This window comes from Telopea speciosissima, chromosome 4 (assembly GCF_018873765.1).
Source record: "Telopea speciosissima isolate NSW1024214 ecotype Mountain lineage chromosome 4, Tspe_v1, whole genome shotgun sequence".
In the NCBI taxonomy this organism is placed as follows: Eukaryota; Viridiplantae; Streptophyta; class Magnoliopsida; order Proteales; family Proteaceae; genus Telopea; species Telopea speciosissima.
Window position 1 is genome coordinate 67,137,994 of NC_057919.1, and position 10,537 is coordinate 67,148,530.

The following is a 10,537-nucleotide window of genomic DNA, read 5'->3' on the forward strand; positions in this document are numbered from 1 at the left end:
GATCTTGGGTAGATAAATCCAAATTTCTACTCCCTAAAAGACTTTTGACAGAACATGTCCAACATGTTCTGTCGTTTCTCAGCACAATTTTACACAAGTTGTTATCAATAAAATACCAATCTAACCTAACCACTCTTCAAACAACTCTCTCACAAAGCTCGTCTTCTTCAGTTCAACGAAAACCCTAACAGCGGAGATCTCGATTATCAGGTAAAATGATGAATCTCTCTCGCTCTCTCGCTCTCTCGCTCTCTCGCTCCTCTCTCGAGCGGACAGCGGACCTTATTCAATAGTTGTTTTTGAAAATCTTTTGCTATTTTTGTCTGTTTCTTGAGATTTTCAATCCAATCTTCACTGAATTGTAGCGATATTCGCAGCAGCAGCAGTAGCAGCAGTCACAAGAAGAATCCGCTAATTCCTTATTCAAATCCTGCCAAGAACATTGAAAATTTTAGCAGTTCTGTGATTTCCTGATCGGGGTAGTTTTGAGAAGATACAAAGAAGCTTGTAGTATTTATTCATGGTGGAAATCATCCATATTCTCAAATTATTTTCTATATATTAGTTAATTTCTCCAGTTTTTATTCACGTTCTACATTCCTAATTGTTCTTTTAGCACTTTCGAAGATGTCCCTGAGATCTCTGTTTGATTTTCTTTTTATTTCCAGTTATTCCAAAAAATTATCCCAATCTCAATTGATAACTCACTTTCATTGAAAATTTCTTTTTCTACTACACAAATAATCCAAAAATCATTCTCAAAATTCCCGATTTACTTAATTTAGCTTGGGAAATCCTCTCATTATAAATCTTTGAGAAGGATTTCATTTTGTTCTTCTCTGTTTCCAGAGTTTGAAATCGACATTCAAGAGAGAGAAGAGAGGCAATCGATAATGAATAGAATGGTCAGAGCATCATCAGCACAACCGATATTACAAAGACCACCAGGTTACAGAGATCCAAACGCACCGATCTCCACAGCCCCAAAACCACAAATCCGAAAACCGCCTCCTCTTCCATCATCATTCCACACGGGGGGGCAGAAACGCCGTGGTTGCTGCTACTGGTGATGTTGCTTCCTCTTCATCTTCTTACTCATTCTCTATCGCTCTCTCATTTTCAGAACAGGTTCACCAAGCAGGTAAAAAACAGTTTATCAGCAAAGAAAATGAAAAAAACTGTGCTGGGAAAGAAAAAATAGTTCTGGTGCTTCCCAGCACAATTCCAAAACAGAAACACCTGGTAAGGTTATCAAGCGGGTCCATTGTTTCTTCATTTTTAAAACGTTTTCATTGAAACAAAAGACGGAGATATCCAAAACTTGTGCCCGATAATTTGCTCCTCTCAAAAGCTTCACAACCATCGTCTTCCCAACAAAACCCAGCGAAGCCATCTCCAAGGTCCTATCGAACCTCCATTGATGCTACTTCTGCTTCCTCTACTAGATGATCAATGAGAAAAGAGAGAAGCAAGCTTCACTCTGTGGAAAAACGAAGAAGAAGAGAGGAACTCCTAAGGTCTTCTGCATCTTGCTTCACCTTGTTTGAACGGTCTGCGCCTCTCACTTCACCTTTTGCTCCAATGATATGCACCTCATCTCATCTTCTAGGATCGACAGAGGACGTTGGTGAATCTGAAGAAATCTTGTCGCCAGAGGTGAAGACAGATGCCATTGAAGCTTTGTGTGTAAACTGATTTCGGGAACAGGTAATGAAATAATCTGAGCTTTTTCTCCCTCTGACTCTCTGTGCGCAAATCCATCTAGGGTTCCTCATCTTCTCTCTCTGTGCCTAACTGATTTCGAAAATCTGAGGTCCTCCTCCCTCTTCTTTTTTATTTTTTTTTAAACTGAAAACCCTAGGGTAGATTCTCATCTTCCATACCGATTTTTTTTTAATTTGTCCATCTCTGTTCTGCTTTGCAAAGAAAAGGCAAGAAATTCTTTTGTTTTGCTTATATTGTTCAGCTCTTTCACATACAGATTTGAAACCATAGATATTTTTACTTTTTCTTTTTTGATGAGCCTTTAAATTACTAAATTTTTTTTATCTATGGTGCTTTGCTTCCCCTATTAGTTCAGTTTTAGTTCCTATTGTTGGTTAGGAAGATCGTTTCATTCCCTTCCCTCAATGTAATGATAAAATCCAATGGCTACATAAGGTCTCCATTAGTAGACCCTTTGTAATACTTGCACGGTAGGTATTGTACTGTACTTTTGTTGTTATAGGCAATCTACTCATGGGCAGTTGCAGAAGGAGAGGAAGATTGTTATAGACAACCTACTCATGGGACCATGGACATTGTAGAAGGAGAGAAGAAAGAGAAGGAAATGTCAAAGTAATTGGTGACAGAAAGAGAAGTGCAGTATATTGAGAGGTGAAGTCTGTAGTTGGAGTGAATGTTTATAAGAGTTAAAGGACTTATAAAGACTGATATATGATGATGGGGAGAAAGAAAAATATGTAATAATGCCCCCCCATCAATTCAATTTTGAGATAAAAAGGTTTTCTATGATTGTTGTGTTACTAGTTTGATTGATTTCTCTCTCCCTTTTGGTTTGATTCAGTTTTCAGCATCTAATCAGAGGTGGATCTTTCCCTCTCCCCTCTTGTATTCCTTTTCTTTGTTCTTATTTCTCCTTCTTTCTACCCAAGGTTGATATTCTGTTATTTTTTCACCTGTTTTAGCTTTCTTGCTCAGGTCATATCTTTGCTATCAACTCGGAGTTTGTCCTGAGACTTGATATATAGGCTTCTATTACTATTCTCTATTAGAATATTATCTTGATTACCAGTTTATTCATCCCTGAGTTGACTGATTATATAACCTGCCATGTTTCTATAATTCTCTGAAACCAGTCGTACTATCCAAAGATCCAATAAAATTATATTTCTTTAGTTAGGATTTTGTTACCAGGGTTGGGTTCTCCTATTTGGAGGTTTATATCTCTGTTTGCTTGGAGTCAAGAAGTTGCAGCAGTGATTTCTCAGTTCATGGTTAACTGTCTCTTGTAGTGGCTGATAAATTACTTGGAAGACTGTCTCATTGTATGAGGTTTATCCCACAATATGGGGCCACCATTTGCTTTTCTGTTTTGCCAGTTCAACTTATCCTAGCTTGATCTATGTTTTTCATGTTTAGAAATCTTACAATATTTATTTGTACAAAGACTGTAACAGGAGTACTGCTTTTGTCTGAAATTAGTGATGTTGACAAAATAATTGTTTTTTTTTTTTTTTTGCCATATTTGAAGAAGTGGAGGCTTTTAGAAGAGCATTTGAAGAAGGAAAGAAGAGGCATCTTAGGTTTGTATTTCTTGAAAGATATATTATAAAATTGACCATGACACCTCTCCCCCACTTTTTTGTGCTTACTCTTTCATGTTATTTACCATCCCTATCTGGCTACCTCTCAACTGGGCATTTACACTCTTAATGCCAAACACCTACTCCCTCTACCGGTGACTTGTTTTCTAATGATTATAATTCAAATTCCTTTCATTGAAGAAACAATTGATTTTGTTCTTTCTCTTCAAAATTGGGTTACTTGTAAATTTCAAACTCTATTTGAAGTAAGTTGAGTGCAATGAATAACAAGAATTGAGTTATTACATGAGCATGTCTCAAGCATGTTCTGGGATGGTGGTTCGAATCCACCAAGATCCTTTTTGGATGATCATACATGATCATGGTGAATGTTTTCATTTTAATTTTAAGTAAGTTTAGTCAAGTAATGGTATTTCTGTAATAATTCCTTAATTTGGTAAAAGGTGTTTCAAAACAGATTTTACCAAACGGATTTGTGTTGTTTTTTTATTCTAAAAACGTTTCTGGAACAAGTTTACCAAACACCATTTTAGAGCCCATAAATATGTTTCTAGCACAAAAACAAAAAAAATGATAAAAGTAAAAAACACCTGTTCTAGAACAGAAGCGTTACCAAACGGGCTCTAACTGTAAAAGATGTGATATTAATTGGTTTCCTCCAACAAGATATAGGCATATATGGCCTTTATCAGCCATCCATCTACCAACAAGAAATTTGCAATTTGAAAATCCAAATGAAGTATGGACTTTGTTTTGTTTCTCCATTGTTTGTCCATCTAGGGTAAGCCAACAAGCTATGTTATGTGTCTCAAATTCATTTGTGTATCTGTTTTTAAGATTGACCTGCTCTGACATATTTTGATGGCGATCTAAATGGGATTTGTTTCTAAGAGATGTAATGGTAGTGGAGGGATTGGGCCGATAGGCCCCAACCTAATGAAGGAGTATTTAGATTCTTTTTTACCCGTCTTGTTGTAAAGAAGTTGATTCGAGGTTTTCTATATTAGGGTTTTGAGAAGATACAGTAGCAGCGCCGTTTTGGATGTTCTTGAGAGATCTATTGTAACTTTCTTTCATTACATTGTGAAACAACTTCTGCTTGGCCCGTGGACGTAGCATATGTGAACCACGTTAAATCTGAGTGTCATCTTGCTCGATTTTTTTATTCTGTTAGTGTTTTGTTTGGTGTTTTCTTTAACAAGCTTCATGAACATTTGTGGAACGGAATATTAATCTATTTTGGCTATGACGCCTGGAGATACATATTTATGAACTTGAAAAGAAGCTTGAATTAAAAGAAACTCGATAACTGAAGGTGGCAACAGTTTGAAGGGTTAACAATCGAGCTCATCTCATCAATAAGAGTGAAAAAACTGAATTATACCACACTAAATAATAATTTTTTTCATATTTAGTTAATTTCCACTTCTTAATTTCTAAATAAATTATGAAACCAGTGTAGGCTAAATATTACAAATTGCTTTGGGATATTGTTCTACATCGTCTAAATGCAAATTGCCTTGTTTTTGGTTTTGGTATGATATAAGGATGTAAACAAAAAGTATTCGAAGTAGATACATCAGTAATTGAATCTGTATCGTATTAAGATGTTCACTATCCGAATCCAATATGATCCCCAACAGATACTTCATTTTGAGTATCCTAAAAGTCGAATTCGAATCTGATAACATCCTACTATTTTTAATGGTACTGTCTAAATTACACCTCTATGTGTCTTTAGAACTTGGCACCTTCTTTTAATTGTCCCTTGTTTTATTCCCAAAAGTATTTTATGTCAAATGTGTAAAAGAGTTTTAAAAAAAATAATTTTAAAATGACTTATAAAATTGTGATTACACATTATTTGACACCTTAGGATGTGTGAATAAAAAAATTCTCATTTTTAATATATAAGTAATAACTATATTACAAAAGTAAGGGTAAAGATATTTGTAACCAATCCGGTTACAACAATGACTTATTTGCCCATCCCACATTACTTACCAGCTTTTTTAAGGTAAGGGTGCTTTTCATCATTTCCTCCTCCTCCCTCTTCTTGTTCCCTTCTTCTCCGTCTCCGGCACCCCTCCCCCGCCATCTCCCTCTCCCCTTGCCGTCTGACACCCTTATTGACTTCTTCCATCCCTTAAAGTGATCCACGCACTATATCAAATTTATTGCATTTGGAAATGAAGTCAATCGACTCAATCACACTATTAGCAATGCCCAATTCGTTATCCCTGTAATGCAAAATATTTGTCACACAAATTCTTCAGCAGGCTTACAGAATCAAATCGAGTTTTCCACAGTTGTTGGTACGCATCTCGTTGGAACCTCCTACCCCTCCATCCTAAGGTGCATTCAAGGATGACAACGATCATTTATAGACTTGGTTATTGTCTTCCTTGCCAACAACAGGCTAAGAACGTTCGTTAATTTATTATCTGTAGCCATTGAACAACCGAGACTACCTCAACACAAGTGAGCATTCATGAAGGTCGAGAACCAAAACACGTGCACAAGAATTGATCATTGGCCAAGATGAACATAATAATTTCACGTTTTTTACCCTGAAGCCCGAGCACCTATTCCACACACTGAGTCAGTTCCCAGCATTACTAACTTTCGGCCAAGATAAAAATAGTTCCACATCTTACCTAAACAACCGCTCGCCAAAAGCTCGAAAAAATACAATAGAAAACAAGTGCTCCTGCAGACCTCCATTGGACATAAATTTCTAAACTATCAAATAATGAAGACGACCCAACAATTCTCATCTATCGTTCCTGAAGCTAATCAGACAAAACCCAAGTGGGAAAGAAACAAAGATAAGAAACCGTTGCTAGGAGAGGGAGAGTGGTCGTGGTAGACAGGGAAGGTGTGTTAGGATTTGGGAAATCTCCAATTCTGAAACAAGTATTCACGCCCGGCGATGGAATCGGGTGGAAGAAAATTGAAAAAACAAAGAAGTTAACATGTTAATGTGAAATTACCTTATGTGCCCTATAATCCATATAAAAGTACATTTTATTTAGGGACAAATAAAGTCCGGTAACAAATTTTGTTTATAACCTTCTTGGTTACAGACAGACGCACTCTAAAAGTAATTCATAATCTTGTCAAACTGATGAGCATATAGTTATAGATAATAACAATTTATAATCGAAGCAAATATCATTGCATCACACCAATATCCAAATCTATAATTGATTATCATATGGGGACTAGAAATACCCAAACTCGTACTGATATCTGACTATCTGAATAATTAATACAAATTCGAATCTTGATTTTCCTTATCCATTTACATCTCCTGTATAATCAATGCAATGTGGTCTTGCCATTTTCTTCTTTTGTTTTCTACCAACTAATTTATCGTTCAAGCAATGAATCTTATGGTTGCAAAATGCTTTAATGTAATTATATATCTCATAATTAAGTATTAAATACTTTTAGTTTAGCTTATGTCTTACAATTCCCTATAAAACATCTTAGAAAGATGAAAAGATTAATTTTAACTAGTTTCATAAGATTATCATGGGCGGCTGAGTTTTCTGGATCAATCTGGTTAAGAGAAAGTAAAAAATTCAGATTATTTGGAGAGACAATGTGTGATTCTACCACTAAGGAAACTTGAATCCTTTCAACTCATAGCAACATTATTTGGTAATTGTAAATCAAAACTTGTGATAATTGATATTTTTTTATCCCTTTTAAGATGAATATGAGTGTTACTTTTCATGCTTGGTAAGAATAGTTTAATATCTTTACTTTATTGTAAGTCCAAATTTTGCAAGCATTCTCTTTATCATTTTAGATTTCTTTGATCGGTCAATTTTATTCTCACCCTAGAGATTGATATCTGTTAAGAATGTAACAATTGTACCTATTTCAACTTTTGAGGATCTAAGAAATATTATTTTGAGAGGTCCTATATGAACGAAGAAAGTTCATGTTCTTACTTGGTACTTTCAATCGTTATTGAGATCTCTAACCTTCGAACTAAGTCTTTGCTATAAGAAATATATGTACAAACACAATCATTACACATGATAGACACAATAGATAATTAAGTCTCATTACAGGTTTGAAAGAAAAAAAAAATATGGGTGCATTACTGTCAAGTCCAATGCATTAGTTGCATTAACTAAAATTATCATGCAAGTGATTAAGTCTTGATTGTAAATAGTATGCATAAGATTTCTATGCACAAATGAGTTTCATGGATCTTGCTAGTTTAGAAAAAGTTAAAAAATATAATAATAATAAGTTATTTGGCAAGCCGACTTGAAGAAGTCTAGGGTATCAAAAAATCAATTTCAAATCTTAGGAATATGATTATTGCTTTATCTTATGATAGTCAACAATATGTCATCCAGGACCACAAGTTGACTAAGTTCATGATAAACTCGCTTGGTAGAGATGCTAAGACCATAATTTTAGTTAATACTTCTCCTACAAAGTCAAACTTGGATGAGGCATATAATTCTTTAGCTTGGGGTGTTTCGTTTCTCTCAATTGACAGAGTCCCAAATATAATAGGAATAAAGCAAACCTACAAACTTGATCGAGTCACCTTTGATTCTCGTATTTCGAAATGGGACATGTTGTTATTAAGTTTGAGTCTATGGTGATTAAACTTGTGTTTAACTCTATTTGTCCATATATTTCATTTACAGTAGTTAGTGTCTTGTGGTTTATATAAACCTTTGCTTCTATTTCTATTCAACCTTTCGGGGTTCAATCTATTGAAACCAATGAACATAGTAAGACAAAATGAGCTTCATAATATCATAGACAATTGGATTTGCAGGTAGAGGAGATTGAGAGGTTGAAAGTAGGGGTGTCAATTCCAGGCCCGGCCCGCTAGGCCCGATCGAGCCTGCCCTCCCAATGTGGGGTCCTAGCCCTTCGGGCGCCCAACCGGACCGATCGATTCCAGGCCCGACCTAGACCGCTCTATTACAGCCCGACCTAGCACGACCCTTTAACTTATAAACTTCCCCTCCCCTTCCCTCCAAATTTCTTTTTTTTTTTGTTTGTTTCTTTGTTGGTCTTTGACATTTATTGGTTAGATACACTTAACGTAGGTGAGATGAGGCTTTGTTTTGATTTTTAGATCTTACTTTGTTAGATGTGCTGCTATTTTTTTATTCCCCTCTACTTATTTTGTTAAATGTGTTTCTATTCGGTGTTATGCTGCTATTATTTTTCCCTCTACTTACTTTATTAGATGTGATTTTATTCGGTGTTGTGTTGCTATTTTAGTTGGGATAAGCTTTATTTGACTTTGAGTTGAGGTATACAGTGACTGCCCAACAATGTGATGGTTTGAACTTAAAATTCTGGTTGCATGTCAATTAGTAAGCCCACACTGTTTAGAATTAAGCAGCTTATTAACCCATTTTAGACCTGGTTTAGGCCCGTTTAGCCCGAATAAGGTTGCCCCGATTAAAGACCGAACACCGACCAACCGAAATGAAACCGTACCATGCCCTCCCAAGGCAAGCCTGAGTGCCTAAATGGTCGAACAAGGTGCAACCTGTAAAATTGGTGAGGCCTGGCTAGGCCTGACCGAGACTGACCGAGACCGACCGAGACCGACCAGTTGACACCCCTAGTTGAAAGGCTTGTGTTGCCATGGCGGTAAGTGGGCTCTTTTTTTTTTGCTTCTTTTTGATCTACTTATCTCTCATTGTATTGAACTTGCTTTGCTTGAGTTTGGATATTTGAGGCAAATCATTGCTCATGAATTGTCCGACAAAATGCTCAAAAGAAACATAACATTCCAAAATCAAGAATGCATTTTAATGGAACGCGTATCTAAACAATTACCTTATTCTCAATTAAAAACATATTTTACATTTTGAGAATGATATTTAAATAGTGAAAATTTAAGTTGCAAATCATGTGCATTCTTGGAAAATCAGGTTTTATGACTTGACTCATCCTGTCAAAAACTTGGTGAGTTGGTATGGTCAAACATAGTCAGGACGAGTCAATTTTTTTCATATATAATAATAATAATAATAATAATAATAATAAATCATAAACATAACAAAAATAAGAAGAAAAAAAAACCAAGAAATCACATATCGATGATGTGTGAATTTTTTTTTTAATGAAAACTTGTTCAATAAGGAACTGACACCATCATGGATGTCGGGATATCATTAGGGCAAGCTGACTGAATCATGGGCTCCTTATACATCCCATCTGATCCTGACCCACAACACAAAAATAAACAAAATTCCAGTTATCTTGAATATCAAAGAAGATTAGATTAATGATTCTTTATGACATAACGGGCTCATCTAAGCACAAACTTTTGCTTTTACTGATGGTTCTTGGCTTCCCTCTTTATGCAAGGGTAGTCGTGGTTCTTTGATACGTGACTCTGATGGTCACTTCCTTGGCGCCAGGTGTAAGGCTAGTTTGGGTTCATCAGCTTCTATGTTTGAAGCTGAGGCTATTCGTGACGTTTTGTTCTTGAATACAGCTAGCAAATTACCCACATAATGGTTATCTCGGATTGTAGTCCTGTTGTGCTGCCCTTAGGCATTTTTTGTCTTCTTTGGGCTGGGCTTCTATGGCCGTTGTAAACGATGTTTTAGTTTTATCACGTTCTTTTACATATGTTTCCTTTACTTTAGTTTCTTGCTTTGTTGTACATGAGGCTCACCTTTTAGCAAAAGGTACCTCGCGTTTTTTTCTGTCTTGTTTTTGGTGGCTTTCTGCCCTCCCCCCTTTCATTACGGAAAATAATCATCTCCAATTTTTTAAAGTGTGGCAGTGCAACAGTGCTAGGTGGAGATGTCGACACCTGGCAGTACCGCATCCAACGGTCCATATCAATGAGCTCAGACCGTTGGATGTGGCAGCTGCCAGGTGTCGACATCTCCACCTAGCACTGCCGCACTGCTACACTTTAGGAATTGGAGAGGATTGAGATCCTTTCATTACCTCTTGTAATCCTTTAGTCCGAGATTTACCCTACAATAGTGATTCGTAATAAAATTGTTGATTCTAACCAAAAAAGGAGGAATAGATCAACGTTTTTTTTTTCTTTTTCCCCACATTCTTTGTTGGAAGGGTTCATTCCAACTTCCAACCTCTCTTGAGAGATTAGAGTTGTAGGTTAGGGAAGGGAATGAGAGATAACTACAAAGGTTGTCAAATTGAATTCGGAATGGGAATTGAAAAGCAAAATT